The sequence below is a fragment of the Saimiri boliviensis genome, chromosome 11, assembly GCF_048565385.1.
Source record: "Saimiri boliviensis isolate mSaiBol1 chromosome 11, mSaiBol1.pri, whole genome shotgun sequence".
In the NCBI taxonomy this organism is placed as follows: domain Eukaryota; kingdom Metazoa; phylum Chordata; class Mammalia; order Primates; family Cebidae; genus Saimiri; species Saimiri boliviensis.
In genome coordinates, this window is record NC_133459.1 from 27,331,868 (window position 1) to 27,353,248 (window position 21,381).

General features: G+C 47.1%; 1 protein-coding gene and 1 non-coding gene across 6 annotated transcripts in view; one reads left to right on the forward strand and one right to left on the reverse strand.

Annotated features, from left to right (window-relative positions):
* Positions 1–9,558, reverse strand: part of TAF12 (TATA-box binding protein associated factor 12) — a 52,212-nt gene extending 42,654 nt beyond the window's left edge. For 2 of the 5 annotated variants that reach the window (XM_039474374.2, XM_039474373.2), the window contains exon 1: positions 9,453–9,558. The gene's annotated coding sequence lies outside the window, so the exon portion shown is untranslated. Of the gene's footprint in view, positions 1–7,479; positions 7,585–9,452 lie in introns of all 5 variants that reach the window. The other 3 variants (XM_074380382.1, XM_074380384.1, XM_074380381.1) reach the window with 3 other exon arrangements.
* Positions 9,559–18,324: 8,766 nt separating this feature from the next.
* On the forward strand, positions 18,325–18,458 carry LOC120366236 (U11 spliceosomal RNA). The gene has a single exon (XR_005580971.1). It is a non-coding gene; the product is annotated as a U11 spliceosomal RNA (small nuclear RNA).
* Positions 18,459–21,381: the final 2,923 nt, after the last annotated feature.

Here is a 21,381-nt window from a genome sequence, read left to right on the forward strand (position 1 = left end):
AACCCCCTCTCTACTAAAAATACAAAAAAAATAGCTGGGCATGGTGGCACGTGCCTGTAATCCCAGCTACTCAGGAGGCTGAGGCAGGAGAATTGCCTGAACCCAGGAGGCGGAGGTTGCGGTGAGCCGAGATCGCGCCATTGCACTCCAGCCTGGGTAACAAGAGCGAAACTCCATCTCAAAAAAAAAAAAAAAAAAAAAAAAAGGCAGTATAGGCTACATGTGGGGGCCCACATCTGTAATCCCAGAACTTTGGGAAGCCAACATGGGAGGATTGTTTGAGGCCAGGAGTTCGAGACCAGCTTGTGTAACACAGAAATATCTTGTCTCTAACAACAACAATAAAAGGTAGTATAGCATACAGTAGTGGTCAAGAATATGAACTATGGTGGCAGTATCGGGGTTTAAGTATCAACTGTGCAACTTTTTAGCTGTATTGAGCAGGTTACATATACTCTTTATGCCTCAATTTTCTCATCTGAAAAATTGAAGTTAATAATGAAGTACATGGTGGGCTCAGTGGCTCATACATATACTTCTTTTTTTTTTTTTTTTTTAAAGACGGGGTTTCAGCATGTTGGTCAGGCTGGTCTTGAACTCCTGACATCAGGTGATCCGCCCGCCTTGGCCTCCAAAGTCCTTGGATTACAGGCGTGAGCCACTATGCCCGGCCCATACATATAATTCTAACAGTTTGGCAGGCTGAGTGGGAGGATCACATGAGCCTAGGAGTTTCAGACCAGTCTGGGCAACATAGTGAGATCTCGTCACTATATATATATATTTTAAAAAATATTCTGAAAACAGACTATTACAGTAAAATAAAAAAATAAAATAAATTCTTCCCTCTGTCCCCGATCTCGTCACCATGAAAAAAGAATTTAAAAAATTAAAAAATTGCTGGGCGCGGTGGCTCAAGCCTGTAATCCCAGCACTTTGGGAGGCCGAGGCGGGTGGATCACGAGGTTAAGAGATCAAGAGCATCTAGGTCAACATGGTGAAACCCCGTCTCTCCTAAAAATACAAAAATTAGCTGGGCATGGTGGCACGTGCCTGTAATCCCAGCTACTTAGGAGGCTGAGGCAGGAGAATTGCCTGAGCCCAGGAGGCGGAGGTTGCGGTGAGCCGAGATCGTGCCATTGCACTCCAGCCCGGGTAACAAGAGCGAAACTCTGTCTCAAAAAAAAAAAAAAAATTAGCGGCCGGGTGCGGTGGCTCAAGCCTGTAATCCCAGCACTTTAGGAGGCCGAGGCGGGTGGATCACAAGGTCGAGAGATCGAGACCAACCTGGTCAACATGGTGAAACCTCGTCTCTACTAAAAATACAAAAAATTAGCTGGGCATGGTGGCGCGTGCCTGTAATCCCAGCTACTCAGGAGGCTGAGGCAGGAGAATTGCCTGAACCCAGGAGGCGGAGGTTGCGGTGAGCCGAGATCGTGCCATTGCACTCCAGCCTGGGTAACAAGAGCGACACTCTGTCTCAAAAAAAAAAAAAAAAAAAAAAAATTAGCTGGGCATGGTGGTGCGTTCCTGTTACCCCAGCTACTCAGGAGGCTGAGGCAGGAGAATTGCCTGAACCCAGGAGGTCGAGGTTGCGGTGAGCTGAGATCGCACCACTGCACTCCAGCCTGGGTAACAAGAGCGAAACTCCGTCTCCAAAAAAAAAAATCAGTGTAAGAAGAAGAAAAAAAAAATCAGTGTAAGATTTTCTTTCTTTTTTTTTTTTTTGCCCTCTTTACCCTCTCTGTCTGACATAGAGATTTTTTTGTAGCGATGAGATCTATGTACAAGTCTATACATAGATATTTCAAAGTCTGTCTGCCTCCAACACACCTGTTTCACATTACAGCCTGCAAACATTGCTGATATAGTGCCTACAAAATATTTTGGGGCTTTCCATAAAGAACTCCAATCAAAAGTAATATGTTTAGCCGGGTGTGGTGGCAGGAACCTGTAATCCCAGCTACTTGAGAGGCTGAGGTAGGAGAATCACTTGAACTTGGGAGATGGAGGTTGCGGTGAGCTGAGATCTTGCCATTGCACTCTAGCTTAGGCAACAAGAGCGGAAAAAAAAAAAAAAAAAAAAAAGTAGTATGTCTTGGCCAGGTGTCATGATTGATGCCTATAATCCCAGCCCCAGCACTTCAGAAGGCAGAAGCAGAAGGATCACTTGACAACAGGAGTTCAAGACCAGCCTGGGCAATGTAGTGAGACTCCATTCCTATCAGTTTTTATTATTTATTTATTTATCTTTTTTTTCTTTCCTTTTTTTTTTTGCCTAATATTTATTTATAATTTTTAGTTTTATTTTTTTGGAGATGAAGTCTCTCTTGTCACTTAGGCTGTAGTGCAGTGGCTTGATCTTGGGTCACTGCAACCTCCACCTCCTGGATTCAAGGGATTCTCCTGCCTCAGCCTCCAAGAAGCTGGGAAGACAGGTGTCTACCACATGCAGCTAATTTTTGTATTTTATTTTCATGTTTTATTTTTAATTATTATTTATTTTTATTTTTTGAGATGGAGTCTCACTCTGGAGTGTAGTGGTGTAGTCTCGGCACACTGCAACCTCCGCCTCCCAGGTTCAAGTGAGTCTCCTGCCTCAGCCTCTGGAGTAGTTGCAACTACAGGCACCTGCTACCACGTCTGGCTAATTTTTTATATTTTTAGTAGAGACAGGGTTTCACCATGTTAGGCAGGATGGTCTCAATCTCCTGACCTTGTGATCTGCCCATCTTGGCCCCCCAAAAGTGCTGGGATTACAGGAGTGAGCCACCGCACCTGGCCTAATCTTTTATTTTATTTTATTTTATTTTATTTTTTTTTGAGACGGAGTTTCGCTCTTGTTACCCAGGCTGGAGTGCAATGGCACGATCTCGGCTCACCGCAACCTCCGCCTCCTGGGTTCAGGCAATTCTCCTGCCTCAGCCTCCTGAGTAGCTGGGATTACAGGCACGCACCACCATGCCCAGCTAATTTTTTGTATTTTTAGTAGAGACGGGGTTTCACCATGTTGACCAGGATGGTCTCGATCTCTTGACCTCGTGATCCACCCACCTCGGCCTCCCAAAGTGCTGGGATTACAGGCTTGAGCCACCGCGCCCGGCCTAATCTTTTATTTTTTAACACAGAGTCTTGATCTGTTGCCCAGGCTGGAGTGCAGTGGTGTGATCTCAGCTCACTGCAACCTCCACCTCCTGGGTTCAAGCGGTTCTCCTGCCAGAGCCTTCTGAGCAGCTGGAATTAAAGGTGCCCGCCACTGTACCCAGCTGATTTTTGTATTTTTAGCACAGACAGCGTTTCACAACGTTGGCCAGGGTGTTCTTGAGCTACTGATCTCAAGTGATCTGCCTGCCTTATCCTCCCCAAGTGCTGGGATTACAGGCGTGAGCCACCACGCCAGCCTCCATTTCTATTATTTTTTTAAAAAAGGTAATTTGTTGGCTGGGCACAGTGGCTCACGGTTGTAATCCCAGCACTTTGGGAGGCTGAGGCGGGTGGATCACGAGGTCACAAGTTTGAGACCAGCTTGATCAACATGGTGAAACTCCATCTCTACTAAAAATACAAAAAAATTAGCTGGGCATGGTGGCATGCACCTGTAGTCCCAGTTACCCAGAAGGCTGAGGCAGGAGAATTGCTTGAACCCGGGAGGTGGAGGTTGCAGTGAGCCGAGATTGCGCCACTGCACTCCAGCCTGGCGCCTGGCAACAGAGCGAGACTCTGTCTCAAAAAAAAAAAGTAGTACATTGGCCAGGCACAGTGGCTCACGCTTGTAATCCCAGCACTTTGGGAGGCCAAGGTGGGTGGATCACAAGGTCACAAGTTCGAGACCAGCCTGACCAACATGGTGAAACCTCATCTCTACTAAAAATACAAAAATTAGCCAGGCATGGTGGTGCATGCCTGTAATCTCAGCTACTCAGGAGGTTGAGGCAGGAGAATCACTTGAATCCAGGAGGCAGAGGTTGCAGTGAGCTGAGATCGAGCCACTGCACTCCAGCCTGCACGATAGAAACTCCGTCTCGGCCGGGCGCGGTGGCTCAAGCCTGTAATCCCAGCACTTTGGGAGGCCGAGGCGGGTGGATCACGAGGTCAAGAGATCGAGACCATCCTGGTCAACATGGTGAAACCCCGTCTCTACTAAAAATACTAAAAATTAGCTGGGCATGGTGGTGTGTGCCTGTAATCCCAGCTCCTGTACCTACTCAGGAGGCTGAGGCAGGAGAATTGCCTAAACCCAGGAGGCGGAGGTTGCGGTGAGCCGAGATGGCGCCATTGCACTCCAGCCTGGGCAGCAAGAGCGAAACTCCGCCTCAAAAAAAAAATAAATAAATAAAAAATAAAAAAAAGAAACTCCGTCTCAAAAAAATAGTAATAATAAAATAAAAATAAATAAAAAGCAGCTGGGCGCGGTGGCTCAAGCCTGTAATCGCAGCACTTTGGGAGGCCGAGGCGGGTGGATCACGAGGTCGAGAGATCAAGACCATCCTGGTCAACATGGTGAAACCCCGTCTCTACTAAAAACACAAAAAAAATTAGCTGGGCATGGTGGCTCGTGCCTGTAATCCCAGCTACTCAGGAGGCTGAGGCAGGAGAATTGCCTGAACCCAGGAGGCGGAGGTTGCAGTGAGCCGAGATCGCGCCATTGCACTCCAGCCTGGGTAACAAGAGCGAAACTCCGCCTCAAAAAAAAAAAAAAAAAAAAAAAATAAATAAAAAGGTAGTATGTCCTATGTTCCTACCTGCTCTAATTATAACATAATGGTTTTCTGATTGGGTATTTTGAAGTCCTATTGTAATAAGTCAAATGCTAGAGCCGCAAATGAAATAAAACACATTTTGCCGGCCGGGCGCGGTGGCTCACGCCTGTAATCCCAGCACTTTGGGAGGCCAAGGCGGGTGGATCATGAGGTCAAGAGATCGAGACCATCCTGGTCAACGTGGTGAAACCCCATCTCTACTAAAAATACAAAAAATTAGCTGGGCATGGTGGCGTGTGCCTGTAATCCCAGCTACTTGGGAGGCTGAGGTAGGAGAATTGCCTGAACCCAGGAGGTGGAGGTTGTGGTGAGCCAAGACCGTGCCATTGCACTCCAGCCTGGGTAACAAGAGCAAAACTCCGTCTCAAAAAAAAAATAAAAAAATAAAAAAACATTTTGCAAGTATAGGTAAGGGTGTTAACTCAGGAATAAATTATCATTAATTAAACCATCAAGTACTTTGAAGTGGTGACATGGGTATGGTTTCCCTTACAAGTTCGTGTAAGTTTTGATCATTTTTATATAGTATAGGTGCTTGCAAATAGTACAGACTAACCCTGGGGAAAAAAATAGTAGTTTTAACTAAGTTAGCCCAATTCCCCTAAACATCTAGTTAATGATCTAATTAACTGCAAATTTAATCAAATTTAATCCCTTGCTTTTCAAATTATTATTATTATTTTTTAGATGGAGTCTCATTCTGTTGTCCAGGCTGGAGGGCAGTGACACAATCTTGGCTCATTGGAACCTCCACCTCCAGAGTTCAAGTAATTCTTCCACCTCAGCCTCCAGAGTAGCTGGGACTCTGTGCATGCGCCACCATGCCCAGCTAATTTTTTTTTTTTTTTTGTAGAAACAGGGTTTTCCCATGATGGCCAGGTTGGTCTCCAGCTCCTGACCTCAGGTGACCCACCGGCCCTGGCTTCCCAAAGTGCTGGGATTACAGGCATGAGCCACTACGCCCAGTTCAAATTAGTCTTTCTTGGTCTCCTAAATCTAAAATTAAATATGTCTTACTATATTACAAGGAAAAGCTCTACAAAGTTCCCATTTTTCTATCTTGAATAATCTATGCTTCTGTGAAAACAATTTAATTCTCCTCAAACGCCACAATATGTAAGTACCCTGATAAATTCTGGTTCTTGACATTTAGAGGAGCCTTAAGGAGGGGACGCTTTCATTCAATGATATTACTTCCAAAGCCGGGCGCGGTGGCTCAAGCCTGTAATCCCAGCACTTTGGGAGGCCGAGGCGGGTGAATCACGAGGTCGAGAGATCGAGACCATCCTGGTCAACATGGTGAACCCCGTCTCTACTAAAAATACAAAACATTGGCTGGGCATGGTGGCGTGTGCCTGTAATCCCAGCTACTCAGGAGGCTGAGGCAGGAGAATTGCCTGAGCCCAGGAGGCGGAGGTTGCGGTGAGCCGAGATCGCGCCATTGCACTCCAGCCTGGGTAACAAGAGCGAAACTCCATCTCAAAAAAAAATAAAAAATAAAAAAGATATTACTTCTAGTTTGCTGATGGGCAAACTGAGACAGAGGAATCCACTTAGAAAAGTAGAAAAAAGTGGCTGGTTGTGGTGCTCACACCTGTAATCCCAGCACTCAGCACTTTGGGAGGCCGAGGTGGGTGGATCAGGAGTTCAGGAGTTTGAGACCAGCCTCCTGACCAACATGGTGAAATCCCATCTCTAAAAAAAAAAAAAAGAGGCCGGGTGCAGTGGCTCACGCCTGTAATCCGAGCACTTTGGAGGCCAAGGAGGGCGGATCACCTGAGGTCGGGAGTTCAAGACGAGCCCGACCAACATGGTGAAACCCCATCTTAAAAAAAAAAAAAAAAAAATTATAAGAAAAGTAGAAAAAAGTTTCAGAGGCACACATAACTGGGGTTGGGTCACTCAGTACTGTGTGATTTCAGGCAAAGTATTTAACCTCTCTAAACCTATTTCATTATCTGTACAACAGGACTGACAATATCTAACTTGTGGGGCTGTGATAATTAAATCATAGAATACTTGAAAATGCTTAAGCTGTGCTTAATCTGAGTAGGTTTCAGAAAAAGATAGTCATATTGAAGGAAGTGACTAGGGCAAGTCTCCCCACTATCCTTACCCAAAAGTGGCCATCTCTAATAAATGCTTGTATTAAAAATATAGGACATACTTATTTATGACTTTCCAAACAGCTTGTTAAATAAACAAATAACACTGAGCTTTATTTAAAGGTTCCAGCCAGGTGCAGTAGTAGCTCATGCCTATAATCTCAACATTTTGGGAGGCCAAGGTGGGAGGATCACTTGAGGCCAAAAATTCAACACCAGCCTAGGCAACACAGCCAAACACTGTCTCTATAAAAAAATTTAAAAATTAACTGGGTGCCGTCCAGGCGCAGTGGCTCACCCCCGTAATCTCAGCAATTTGGGAGGCTGAGGTGGGCGGATCACAAGGTCAGGAGTTCGGGACCAGCCTGGCCAACATGGTGAAACACATCTCTACTAAAAATACAAAAATTAGCCACACGAGGTGGCAGGCGCCTGTAATCCCAGCTACTTGGGAGGCTAAGGCAGGAGAATTGCTCAAACCCAGGAGACAGAGGTTGCAGTGAGCTGAGACTGCACCATTGCACTCCAGCCTGGGCAACAGTGAGACTGTCTCAAAAAAAAAAAAAAAAAAAAAAAAATTAGCTGGGTGTGGTGGCTCATGCCTGTAGTCTCACCTACCTGAGAGGCTGACACAGGAACAGTGCTTGAGCCCAAGAATATAGGTTGCAGCAAACTATGATGATGCCACTGTACTCCAATCTGGGAAACAGAACAAGACCCTGTCTCAAAAATACAAAAATAAAAATAAAGATTTCCTTACTATTAAGTGACATTCACTATATTGATGTCAATACATTAACAACATGCAAACTGTCAGAAACTGTAAAAATTTCCCGTTTTTACTGGAAATAAAAACTGGGCCAGGCACAGTGGCTCACGCCTATATCCCAGCACTTTGGGAGGCTGACGGTGGCGGATCACTTGAGGTCAGGAGTTTGAGACCACCCTGACCAACATGGCAAAACTCCGTGTCTCTTGAAAATACAAAAATTAGCTGGACATTGCGACACACATTCCAGCTACTCAGTAGGCTGAGGCAGAATAACCAGAAGAATCATTTGAACCAGGAAGGCAGAGATTGCAGTGAGCGGAGATCTTGCCACTGCACTCCAGCCTGGGTGACTGTCTCAAAAACGAACAAAACTGGAGGAGGGGGCGAGGTGACTCATGCCTGCAATCTCAGCACTTTGGGAGGCTAAGGTGGGAGGGGATCACTTGCACCTAGGAGTTTGAGACCAGCCTGGGCAATATGGTGAGACCCTGTCTCTACAAAAAAATTAAAAATTAGCAGGGCGCAATGGTACATGCCTGTAGTTCAAGCTACACACGAGGTACAGGTGGGAAGATTGCTTGAGCCAAAGAGGTTGAGGGTGCCGTGGCCAAGACTGAGCCACTGCACTTCAGTCTGGGTGACAGAGACCCTGCCTTAAGAAACCAAAAAAATTTCCTCCTGGGCTTGAAGATAAAGCAAACATTCTAGAAGCATTTATTTAAGGCACATTAACCAAGCATCTCATTTGCTACATATATAGAAGGGTACTGTATTAAAATTATGATCTAACCATTGCCTCATTGTGATCCTAAGTCTCTTTGAAACTTAGCCTCTTTAAATGTAAAATAGGAATTTTTAAGAGATGATCTTTTGGGACCCTTCCATCACTGACATTCTTTTATTTGAGATGCAGAGATCTGTGCTCAATCAGGGTTCAGTGGAATGGGATCTAAAGCACTTATTAAGTACATAACTGAGTTTCAACTGTTTTCAACTTCACATCTGATTCCCAAGAATGAAGTAGAAAATAAAGATGTTTGCATGTGGGCTTCCTAGATTGAGTATCTGACACAAGAAAAGCCTGCCAAGAGCCAAGTAAGGCAGCGCGAAGGAGAAGTTGTCTTCCCCCGATACGTCCTTTATCCCTCTGGGTTCAGAGAATACGAGAAAAAACGGATCACTGAGTCTTTTCCAAGCCCTTTCCCTTTACTCTGTAGGCTGATCTCACATCCATGGTCCCTTAGATCCAAGGCTTTTAGGAGCTCGGGTGCTCACAGCCCTGTTCTGAGACTCAGGAACTCGGAGTCCCAAAGCCCGGATCCCGTCCCCACAGAAGCCCCAGCCTTCACTGCCCGCTTCTGTTCCCTTCTAAACTCAAGTTTTCTCCGTGTGCTTCTGCCCCTCAGGAACCTAAGTCTTCGGCTGCCCCGTTTCTGAATCCTTAGGAGCCTGGGTCTTCACGGTCACCGCTCCACTTTTACCTCTCCGGAGCCCGTCTTCACGCCCCATTCCTCTCCGACCCGCTCCTCTTAGGAGTGCGGGTTCTCATAACCCTGTTCCTCTCAGACCGCTTTCCCTGAGATGCTGGAGAACTCACATCCATTCCCGTTCCCTAAGCCCTGTCTAGAGCCCGGGTCCCCACAGCCGCGTCTTCTCCGAGCCAGATCCTCTCAGTCGGTCCCTTCCCGAGAGCCTGAATCCTCACAGCCCCATCTCGTTCACAACCTGGACCTTCCAACAGTGACCCACTGTAGGTCTGGGTCCTGACTCCCTCCTCCCGCTCTTGTTCCTCAACTGCCAGGGCCCAAGACTCACAGGCAGCAGCGTCTATCTCCCCATGATATGCGGAGACTGCCCCAATGTAGCGTTCGTCTCAGCAGCCGGTCCGACTGCGCGGCCCTCCCCGACTACTTCCGGCACCGCTCCCCGCCTCCAACCCGGAAACGCGCGGCTCTTCCGGCAGGCGGGCGCGCGCCTGGCTAGCGCAGGCGCAGGATGCCCTCCGACACGTGGTGGCTGTATTGGGCTGTATGTAGCTAGACACTGCACCTTGCGCTTTTAACTGCCTGTGATTGAGTGGCAACGTGAGCGAGCTCTGCGTCTCCCACCCCAGCGTTAAGAATTCTTCACTAGCTTCTCTTCCCGATTCTGCTTATTTATCTATCGGTAGCAGGACGGGTAATTGACGCCCTCGGACGGCTTTGAGGTCGCCATTTTTGGTTGGTGTCTTTGTCATGGTGTCAGGACCGGGATATCATCTGGGACACGTTATCCCATAGATATCCTGTTGGACCTCAACGAGGAAGTTGGCAGCACAAGAACTGGGAGAAGAGAGAGATCGGTTGGTTGTGCCTGTGAACTGTCAATTCAACAATAGAGTTGAATGCTTACTGTTTGCCAGGAATTATGCTAATCCACTTACCTCCTCCGTTACGCCATTTAATCAGAGGAGACCTGTGAGTGATTAAGCAGAGTTCTAGCTAATAAATGCAGAGCCTCAGCTTGAACTCAGAACTCGCTCCTACGCCAGAGCCTGTCCTGTAGCAATCTCTAATGCTTTCAGTTTTTCAGTTGTCAAATGCTTGACGAGAACTGCTGTATTTTTTACTTGTTGTCCAGGCTGGAATGTTAGGCATGCAAGCAAGAACAATTCCAGCATCTGTAAGGTTCACAGAAGAAGAAGAACCCACAAACACACCAAAAAATTTATAAAGAGCTGTGACAGCCCAGAGTGAGCCACAGTATCTGCCAGCAGGTATCATGAGGACCTACCCAAATTGGTGAGGCATCCTGCCCTGTCTTTATATCTTCCTAATCCTCATCCTATCACACTCCCAATCCACGCTCTTCACTGCCACCCAATCCAAATTCTCAGATTCAAGTCCTCATGAACATTGGGCTCCAAGCCTTACTTCCTTGCCACTGCTCTCCATTCTTTTCAGGGTCTGGCATACCACTTTTTGTTATTGAACGCCTATACCTCTTTTTTAAGACCCAGGTTGAATGAATATGCATTCATTTGACAAGTGTTTATTGAGTCTTCTGTGCCAAGCCTTTTGCTATGTACTGAGTACATAACTGGTGTCTAAGACAGATGATATCCTGGTCCTTAAAAAGTTTGCAACAGGCCGGGCGCGGTGGCTCAAGCCTGTAATCCCAGCACTTTGGGAGGCCGAGGCGGGTGGATCACGAGGTCAAGAGATCAAGACCATCCTGGTCAACATGGTGAAACTCCGTCTCTACTAAAAATACAAAAAAAATTAGCTGGGCATGGTGGCTCATGCCGGTAATCCCAGCTACTCAGGAGGCTGAGGCAGGAGAATTGCCTGAGCCCAGGAGGCGGAGGTTGCGGTGAGCCGAGATCGCGCCATTGCACTCCAGCCTGGGTAACAAGAGCAAAACTCCGTCTCAAAAAAAAAAAAAAATCTGAAAAAAAAGTTTGCAACCTGGGCTGTGCGCAGTGCCTGTAATCCCAGCACTCTGGGAGGCCGAGGTGAGCAGATCACAAGGTCAGTAGTTTGAGACCAGCCTGGCCAATATGGTGAAGCCCAGTCTCTACTAAAAATACAATAAAAAATTAGTTGGGCATGGTGGCGCATGCCTGTAATCCCAGCTACTCAGGAGGTTGAGATAGAATTGTTTAAACTCAGGAGGCAGAGGTTACAATGAGCCGTGATCACACCACTGCACTGCAGTCCAGCCTGGGTGACAGAGCGAGACTCCATCTCAAAAAAAAAAAAGTTTGCAACCTAGAGTGAGAAACAGACCATTAGCAACTGCACAAAAGGGTAAAAGGAGAGAATACCAGAATAAGGCAGACTTATCTAGCTAGCTAAGGGCCTGAGCCATGGTCCTCAGTAAGGAAAGCACTTATTCAAGGACCAAGAAGGCCAAGGTGGTGGGGAGCTTCGGTAACCAGGAAAGACAATGAGTTTGGAGAGGTAGGCAGGGGTTTGTTCTAGTCTGGACCTTTTAGACTAGACTATGATGGGCCCTTGAGATTTTATTCAGTATACAATGGGAAGGTATTGGAAGAACGGTGAAATTATGGTGATTGTTAAAGGAGACAGGTCTCACTTTGTCATCTGGGCTGGAGTGCAGTGGCACAATCATAGATCACCAAAGCCTCAAACTCCTGTGTTTAAGTGAGCCACATCAGTCTCCCAAGTAGATGATTTTTCCTTTTTTTTAATTGAGATGGAGTCTCTGACACCCAGGCTGGAGTGCAACGGTGCCATCTTGGCTCATTACGACCCCCACCTCCCAGGTTCAAGTGATTCTCCTGCCTCAGTCTCCCAAGTAGCTGGGATTACAGGCATCTGCCACCATCCCTGGCTAATTTTTGTATTTCTACTAGAAACAGGGTTTCACGGCCGGGCGTGGTGGCTCAAGCCTGTAATCCCAGCACTTTGGGAGGCCAAGGAGGGTGGATCAAGAGGTCAAGAGATCGAGACCATCCTGGTCAACATGGTGAAACCCCGTCTCTACTAAAAATACAAAAAATTAGCTGGGCATGGTGGCGCGTGCCTGTAATCCCAGCTACTCAGGAGGCTGAGGCAGGAGAATTGCCTGAACCAAGGAGGCGGAGGTTGCGGTGAGCCGAGATTGCGCCATTGCACTCCAGCCTGGGTAACAAGACCAAAACTCTGTCTCAAAAAAAAAAAAAAAAAAGAGGGTTTTACCATGTTGGCCAGGCTGGTCTCGAACTCCTGATTTCAGATGATCCACCTGCCTCAGCCTCCCAAAGTGCTGGGATTACAGGTGTGAACCACCATGCCCCGCCCAATTTCTCTTTTTTCTTTGTTATTTTTTTTAAGAGATAAGGCCGGCGTGGTGGCTCACGCCTGTAATCCCAGCACTTTGGAAGCCAAGGCAGGCAGATCACCTGAGGTCCGGAGTTCAAGACCAGCCTGACCAACATGGTGAAACCCCATCTTTTAAAAAAAAAAAAGAGAGAGAGATAAGGTACTGGGCACAGTGGCTCAGGCCTTTGGCTAGCACTTTGGGAGGCCAAGGTGGGCGGATCACCTGAGGTCAGAAGTTTGAGACCAGCCTGGCCAACATGCGAAACCCACCTCTACTAAAAACAAAAATTAGCCGGGTGTAGTGGCGCATGCCTGTAATCCCAGCTATTTGGGAGGCTGAGGAAGTAGAATTGCTTGAACCTGGGAGGTGGAGGTTGTAGTGAGCCGAGATCGCGCCACTACGCTCCAGCCTACACAACAGAAGCGAGACTCCATCTCAAAAAGAAAAAGAGATAAGGCCAGGCCAGGCACGGTAGCTCACGCCAGTAATCCCAGCACTTTGGGAGGCTCAGGTGGGTGGATCACTTGAGGTCAGGAGTTTGAAACCAGCCTGGCCAACAGGGTGAAACCTGTGTCTACTAAAAATATTAGCCGGGCATGGTGGCGCATGCCTGTAGTCCTAGCTACTCAGGAGGCTGAGGCAGGACAATCGCTTGAACCTGGGATGCAGAGGTTGCAGTGAGCCAAGACCGTGCCACTGCACTCCAACCTGGGCAACAGAGTGAGACTCTGTCTGAAAAAAAAAAAAAAAAAGAAAAAGGAAAAAAAACAGATAAAGCCAGATGTGGTGGCTTATGCCTTTATAATCCCAACACTTTGGGAGGCCCAGGCAGGAAGATTGCTTGAGCCCAGGAGTTTGACCAGCCTGGGCAACATATGGAGACAACGTCTCTATTTATTTATTTATTTTTTAAAAAGATGGCGTTTCACCACGTTGGTCAGGCTGATCTTGAACTCCCAACCTCAGGTGATCCGCCCGCCGTGGCCTCCAAAGTGCTTGGATTACAGGCGTGAGCCACCACGCCCGGCCCAAGTCTCTATTAAAAAAAAAAAGAAAAAATTAGCCTCAGCATGGTGGTGTGGGCCTGCAGTCCCAGTCACTCTGGAGACTTGACAGGCAAGAGGATCTGCTTGAGCCTAGAAGTTCCAGGCTGCAGTGAGCTATGACTGCACCACTGCACTTCAGCATGGGTGACAGAGTACCCTATGTCAAAAAAAAAAAAAAGAAAGAAAGAAAGAGAAAGAGATTAACACTTAACACTGGTGGATGATAGGAAGAGCAATTGACAGTACCATCTCTGGGCTTCTCACAAGTTTATATAACACATCTGCGGCCGGGCGCGGTGGCTCACGCCTGTAATCCCAGCACTTTGGGAGGCCGAGGCGGGTGGAACACGAGGTCAAGAGATCGAGACCACCCTGGTCAACATGGTGAAACCCCGTCTCTACTAAAAATACAAAAAATTAGCTGGGCATGGTGGCGTGTGCCTGTAATCCCAGCTACTCAGGAGGCTGAGGCAGGAGAATTGCCTGAACCCAGGAGGCGGAGGTTGCGGTGAGCCGAGATCGCGCCATTGCACTCCAGCCTGGGTAACAAGAGCGAAACTCTGTCTCAAAAAAAAAAAAAAAAAAAAAAAAAAAAACACATCTGCTTCCTATAACAATGTAAGAGCTGTTTATGTATGTCTCTTCTCTTATGACTTCTACTTTGTAAAGAGCAAGGACCTCCACCTATTATTAAAATATATTAAAGAATGTAAATTGGTCAGGCGCGGTGGCTTACACCTGTAATCCCAGCACTTTGGAAGGCCAAATCACTAGGTCAGCAGATCGAGACCATCCTGGCTAACATGGTGAAACCCCATCTCTCCTAGAAATACAAACAATTAGCTGAGCATGGTGGTGGGTGCCTGTAGTCCCAGCTACTTGGGAGGCTGAGGCAGGAGAATCGCTTGAACCAGGGAGGCAGAGGTTGCCGTGAGCCAAGATCACACCACTGTACTCCAGACTGGGCAACAGACCAAGACTCCATCTTTTTTTTTTTTTTTTTTTTTGAGACAGAGTTTCACTCTTGTTACCCAGGCTGGAGTGCAATGGCGTGATCTCGGCTCACCGCAACCTCTGCCTCCTGGGTTCAGGCAATTCTCCTGCCTCAGCCTCCTGAGTAGCTGGGACTACAGGCGTGCGCCACCATGCCCAGCTAATTTTTTGTATTTTTAGTAGAGACGGGGTTTCACCATGTTGACCAGGATGGTCTCGATCTCTTGACCTCGTGATCCACCCTCCTCGGCCTCCCAAAGTGCTGGGATTACAGGCTTGAGCCACCACGCCCGGCCGACTCCATCCTAAAAAGAAAAGAAAAGAAAGTGGCCGGGCGCGGTGGCTCATGCCTGTAATCCCAGCACTTTGGGAAGCTGAGGCGGGTGGATCACGAGGTCAAGAGATCAAGACCATCCTGGTCAACATGGTGAAACCCTGTCTCTACTAAAAATACAAAAAATTAGCTGGGCATGGTGGCGCACGCCTGTAATCCCAGCTACTCGAGAGGCTGAGGCAGGAGAATTGCCTGAACCCAGGAGGCGGAGGTTGCGGTGAGCCGAGATCGCGCCATTGCACTCCAGCCTGGGTAACAAGAGTGAAACTCCGTCTCCAAAAAAAAGAAAAAAAAGAAAGTAAATTACCTAACAGTCTGTATTTTTTATTGACTTCATTTTATTATGTATGTATGTATGTATGTATGTATGTATGTATTTATTTTTGAGATGGAGTTTCGCTCTTGTTGTCCAGGCTGTAGTGCAATGGTGTGATCTCAGCTCACTGCAACCTCCATCTCCTGCAATCTCGGCTCACTGCAACCTCTTCCTCTCAGGTTCAAGCAATTCTCCTGTCTCAGCCTCCTGACTAGCTGGGATTGCAGGTGCCCACCACCACGCCCAGCTAATTTTTGATATTTTTAGTAGAGATAGGGTTTCACCGTGTTGGCCAGGCTTGTCTCGAACTCCTGACCTCAGGTTATCCACCCACCTTGGCCTCCCAAAGTGCTGGGATTACAGGCATGAGCCACCTCACCCATGCAAAAACATTTATTTATATGTATATCATGTGTATGTACGTAGCAAGCAGTCTAGCAAGATAAACACTACACTGTTAACTGTAGTTTGGAAGAAGCATTTTCATTTGTTTTTTGTTTTGTTTTTTATTTTGAGACGGAGTTTCACTCTTTTTGCCCAGGCTGGAGTGCGATGGCACAATCTCAGCTCACAGCAACCTCCGCCTCTTGGGTTCAAGTGATTCTCCTGCCTCAGCCTCACGAGTAGCTGGGATTACAAGCATGTGCTACCACATTTAGCTAATTTTGTATTTTTAGTACAGATGGGGTTTCTCCATGTTGGTCAGGCTGGTCTCGAACTCCTAATGTCAGGTAATCCACCTGTTTTGGCCTCCCAAAGTGCTAAGATTACAGGTGTAAGTGAATTTTTATATCATTTCTTTTTTTTTTTTTTTTTTTTTTTTTTGAGACAGAGTTTCACTCTTGTTACCCAGGCTGGAGTGCAATGGAGCGATCTTGGCTCACCGAAATCTCCACCTCCTGCGTTCAGGCAATTGTCCTGCCTCAGCCTCCTGAGTAGCTGGGATTACAGACACGCACCACCATGCCCAGCTAATTTTTTGTATTTTGAGTAGAGACGGGGTTTCACCATGTTGACCAGGATGGTCTCAATCTCTTGACCTCGTGATTCACCCGCCTCGGCCTCCCAAAGTGCTGGGATTACAAGTGTGAGCCACCGCGCCTGGTGGGTTTTTTTGTTTTTTAAATTTTTTTTTTGAGACAGGGTCTTCATCTGTCACCGAGGCTGGAGTGCAGTAGCATGATTATGGCTCACTGCAGCCTTGACTTCCCTGGCTCAAGCAATCCTCTTGCCCCAGCCTCTGGGGGAGCTAGGACCACAGGCCCATGCCATGACACCTGGTTATTTTAGGGTAGAGACGAGGTCTCTGTATGTTGCCAGAAGTGGTCTCAAACTCTTGGGCTCTCAAAGTGTTGGGATTATAGGCATGAACCACCGCACCTGTCCATCATTATCCTTAACAAAAAAATGGGAACATTAGAGATAAATCTAAAGTCCTGTGTGTCAACTGCTGCCATTCTAATCCCCTACCTCCTTCCAATGGGTAATCATTGATATGTTTCCTGATCTTCTTTAACATCTTATATTGTTCGTACAAATACATGGCTGTAGAATATACATAGCACAGGGTTTTGCCTGTATTCCTGCATGCTCTTGATTAGATCAACAGTATTAGACTGTACCCTATTCAACACCTTTTTTCCACTTTTATTTTTATTTTTATTTTTTTTGAGACGGAGTTTCGCTCTCGTTACCCAGGCTGGAGTGCAATGGCGCGATCTCGGCTCACCGCAACCTCCGCCTCCTGGGTTCAGGCAATTCTCCTGCCTCAGCCTCCCGAGTAGCTGGGATTACAGGCACGCGCCACCATGCCCAGCTAATTTTTTGTATTTTTAGTAGAGACGGGGTTTCACCATGTTGACCAGGTTGGTCTCGATCTCTCGACCTCGTGATCCACCCGCCTCGGCCTCCCAAAGTGCTGGGATTACAAGCGTGAGCCACCGCGCCCGGCTTTTTTCCACTTTTAAAAAAATCTGTGGGCCGGGCACGGTGGCTCAAGCCTGTAATCCCAGCACTTTGGGAGACTGAGGCTGGTGGATCATGAGGTCAAGAGATCGAGACCATCCTGGTCAACATGGTGAAACCCCGTCTCTACTAAAAATACAAAAAATTAGTTGGGCATGGTGGCGTGTGCCTGTAATCCCAGCTACTCGGGAGGCTGAGGCAGGAGAATTGCCTGAACCCAGGAGGCGGAGGTTGCGGTGAGCCGAGATCGCGCCATTGCACTCCAGCCTGGGTAACGAGAGCGAAACTCCGTCTCAAAAAAAATAAAATAAAATAAAAAATTAGCCTGGTATGGTGGTACAAACAAACCCGTAGTCCCAGCTACTCGGGAGGCTGAGGCAGGAAAATCACTTTAACTCAGGAGGCAGACGTTGCAGTGAGCCAAGATTGTGCCACTGCACTCCAGCCTGGGCAACGAGAGTACACTGCTTTTTTAAAAAAAACTGTGTTGAAGATCTACTTCAGTCATCTGAGGTACAGTATTATTTTTCACATTAATGCTATGCTGTACCTTATTGTACAACTCTTATCACTGAATTTTTTTTTTTTAGCTTTATAATAACATTCCTTAGAAGTGCAGCATATAGCTTGCCACCCTATGAACACACCATGACAGTCAGCTTATGCGTTGTTGTCGGGAAGGTGTTTTCGCTTACAGTGACCTTGTGCTTCCACTGCACGCCTGCCTGGGCTGCTCCAGGGTGGTGGCTAGGGGTGGCCCAAGTTACACATTTTCAATTTGGATAGGCTGTGATTCTTGTCTTCCCCAGTTAGGTACCCATAGCCGCTGAGAGCCGGTATTCCAATGCCAGGAGACGCCTGCTGTCCAGAGCAGTTGACAAGAGAGAACCACCGCTAACTGCAACCGGAAGGAGCGGGTCCTCCCTGGCTCGCGCAGCTGCTTTTCCCCGCCACTAACTCAACTCCTGCCAGCACCTTCCCAGCAAGCACTGCTCATATTTGCATATCAGCTCATGTCCTTTTCTTTACTTCTAAATAAAAATTGAAAGGACAGAGTCTAGGTTTTCCTTGTAAAGTCTTCCTTTAAATTCAGAAGAACCGGAATTCCCTCTTCGACTTCAGGAACGAACATGGAATAAGGCGTTGCTTCGGTTTTTTTTGTGTGTTCACCTTTACCAAAATATGGATTTGCTAACACTGCCACTCTGCTTCGGTGGCCAGCCTGGCAAAAAGGGCTTCTGTCGTGAGTGGCACACGTAGAGCAACTCGATTGCTTTTCGTGCGGAATCGACATCAAGAGATTTCGGAAGCATAATTTTTTGGCATTTGGGCAGCTGGTGATCGTTGGTCCCGGCGCCCTTCCTTTTGTGTTATAAGTCAGACGTCATGTTTTTGTTTCGGCTTGGTTTTTTTTTTTATTTTCTCGTGACGTAGTATCATGTGTGTTTCTTGGGGGTAAAAATTCAGCTAGAGCAAGTGAGTAGCTGTGTTGTTCCGTGTGGAGCTGGAATCTCAGCTCTTACACGGTGGAGGTTACTATCTAAGATAACCGCGTGATCCGGTGTGTTAGATAACCTGTGTGGCGAATAACCGCATGATCGTATGTGGGAGACCAGCTTGAACAATACAGCAGAAGCCCCGGAAACAAGAAAATTTGAAAAGCTAGTCGTGCGTGTTGTAGTTAAAACTAGCGACTGTGTTACAACCTAGCGACAAATGGAATAGACCTAGTGAGGAAAGAGAGTAGCAAACTGAGTTTGACACTGAATTTGGCACGGAGGAAGTCGTTCCTGAGGAATGACTTTGAAGCTGAAAATTAAGGAATAAATACATGATGAGCTGGCAAGCATGGAAGGGGCAATTTTTAAGGAAAGGCATGCCGGGCGCGGTGGCTCAAGCCTGTAATCCCAGCACTTTGGGAGGCCGAGGCGGGTGGATCACGAGGTCGAGAGTTCGAGACCATCCCGGTCAACATGGTGAAACCCCGTCTCTACTAAAAATACAAAAAATCAGCTGGGCATGGTGGCGTGGGCGCCTGTAATCCCAGCTACTGGGGAGGTTGAGGCAGGAGAATCGCTTGAACCTGGGAGGCTGCAGTGAGCTGAGATCATGCCACTGCACTTCAGCCCTCCAGCCTGGGCGACAGAGCTAGACTCCATGTCAAAAAATATATATAGAGAGAGAGAAAACACAGGGGAAAATGACATTGAATTTGTCAATGATTTCTTGGATATAACACAATGGTGCACACGAAACAACAAATAATTAGTCTTCATCAAATTTTAAAACATTAAAAATAATTTTAAGAGCTTTTTTTTTTTTTTTTTCCTTGTGGAGATGGAGGTCTCACTATGTTGACCAGGCTGCTCTCAAATTCCTGGCCTCCTGTAAAATTAATTTTAAAATGAAAATGAAAAACCTGGCTGGGCATAGTGGCTCACGCCTATAATCCCAGCACTTTGGGAAACTGAGGTGGGCAGATCACCTGAGGTCAGGAATTCAAGACCCACGTAGTCAACATGGTGAAACCCTGTCTTTACTAAAAATACAAAAATTAGCTGGGAATGGTGGCAGCCGCCTGTAATAGCAGCTACTCAGGAGGCTGAAACAGGAGAATTGCTTGAATCCGGGAGGCAGAGTTGCAGTTAGCCGAGATCGTGCCATTGTACTCTAGCCTGGGTGACAAGAGCGAAACTCCATCTCAAAAAAAAAAAAAAAAAAAAAAAGAGGCCTGGCATAGTGGCTCATGCCTGTAATCCCAGCACTTTGGGAGGCCAACACAGGCAGATCACGAGGTCAAGGGATCGAGATCATCCTGGCCAATATGGTGAAACCCTGTCTCTACTAAAAATACAAAAATTAGCTGGGCATGGTAGCACGTGCCTGTAATCCCAGCTACTCAGGAGGCTGAGGCAGGAGAATTGCCTGAACCCAGGAGGCGGAGGTTGCAGTGAGCCGAGATCACGCCATTGCACTCCAGCCTGGGTAACAAGAGTGAAAACTCCGCCTCAAAAAAAAAAAAAAATATATATATATATATATATATATATGAAGTTTCTCTGAGCCTACTCTGGTCCAAGATGCTGCCAGACAATAATTCAAAAAAATAGTAATAAAGATCAGTGCTGTGAGCCGGGCGCGGTGGCTCAAGCCTGTAATCCCAGCACTTTGGGAGGCCGAGGCGGGTGGATCACGAGGTCGAGAGATCGAGACCATCCTGGTCAACATGGTGAAACCCCGTCTCTACTAAAAATACAAAAAATTAGCTGGGCATGGTGGCGCGTGCCTGTAATCCCAGCTACTCAGGGGGCTGAGGCAGGAGAATTGCTTGAACCCAGGAGGCGGAGGTTGCGGTGAGCCGAGATCGTGAGCCGAGATCACGCCATTGCACTCCAGCCTGGGTAACAAGAGCGAAACTCCGTCTCAAAAAAAAAAAAAAAAAAAAAAAAAAAGATCAGTGCTGTGACTCACATCTGTAATCTCAGCACTTTGGGAGGCCAAGGTGAGAGGAACTCTTGAGCCCGGGAAAAAAAATCTCTGCTGAGGCCACCCATTAGTAGGCATTCACATGGGATACAAATATCTTCACTTTTTTTTTTTTTTTTTTTTTTTTTTTTTTTTGAGACGGAGTCTTGCTCTGTCGCCCAGGCTGGAGTGCAGTGACATGATCTCGGCTCACTGCAGCCTCTGCCTCCTGGGTTCCAGCAATTCTCTTGCCTCAGTCTCCTGAGTAGCTGGGATTACAGGCACCTGCCACCATGCCTGGCTAAGTTTTGTATTTTTAGTAGAGATGCGGTTTCACTATGCTAGCCAGGTTAGTCTTGAACTCCTGACCTCAGGTGATCTGCCCGCCTCAGCCTGCTAAAGTGCTGGGATTACAGGCATGAGCCACTGAGCCCAGCCATCTTCCCAGTTTTTGACCACTCAAAGAGGTCCCTGCACATACCTCTTTCCAAAATTTCTTTGTCACCAATTTTCCAATCATGCTTCTTCCAAGTTCCTGACTATGTAGCTAAAACACTGGCTACAGCCCATGAATGACTATATAACTGCACATCTGGTCACTTCTCCCTCTAAGCAAAGTGCACAACCAGGTACACTTCTCGTTCTGCCCATTGGGAAGGTTTTCCTTAACTGCTGTCCTTCAGAGATGTCCTAGAAAGGGACTGTAGTGCTGCAGCTGTCCATTTTTGGGTGATGCCTGCATATCATGCAGAGCTATCTGTAAACCAGGTCCTAGTCCACTCTTCCTCTGTCAACTCATCATGGAGAACTCCCCATGAG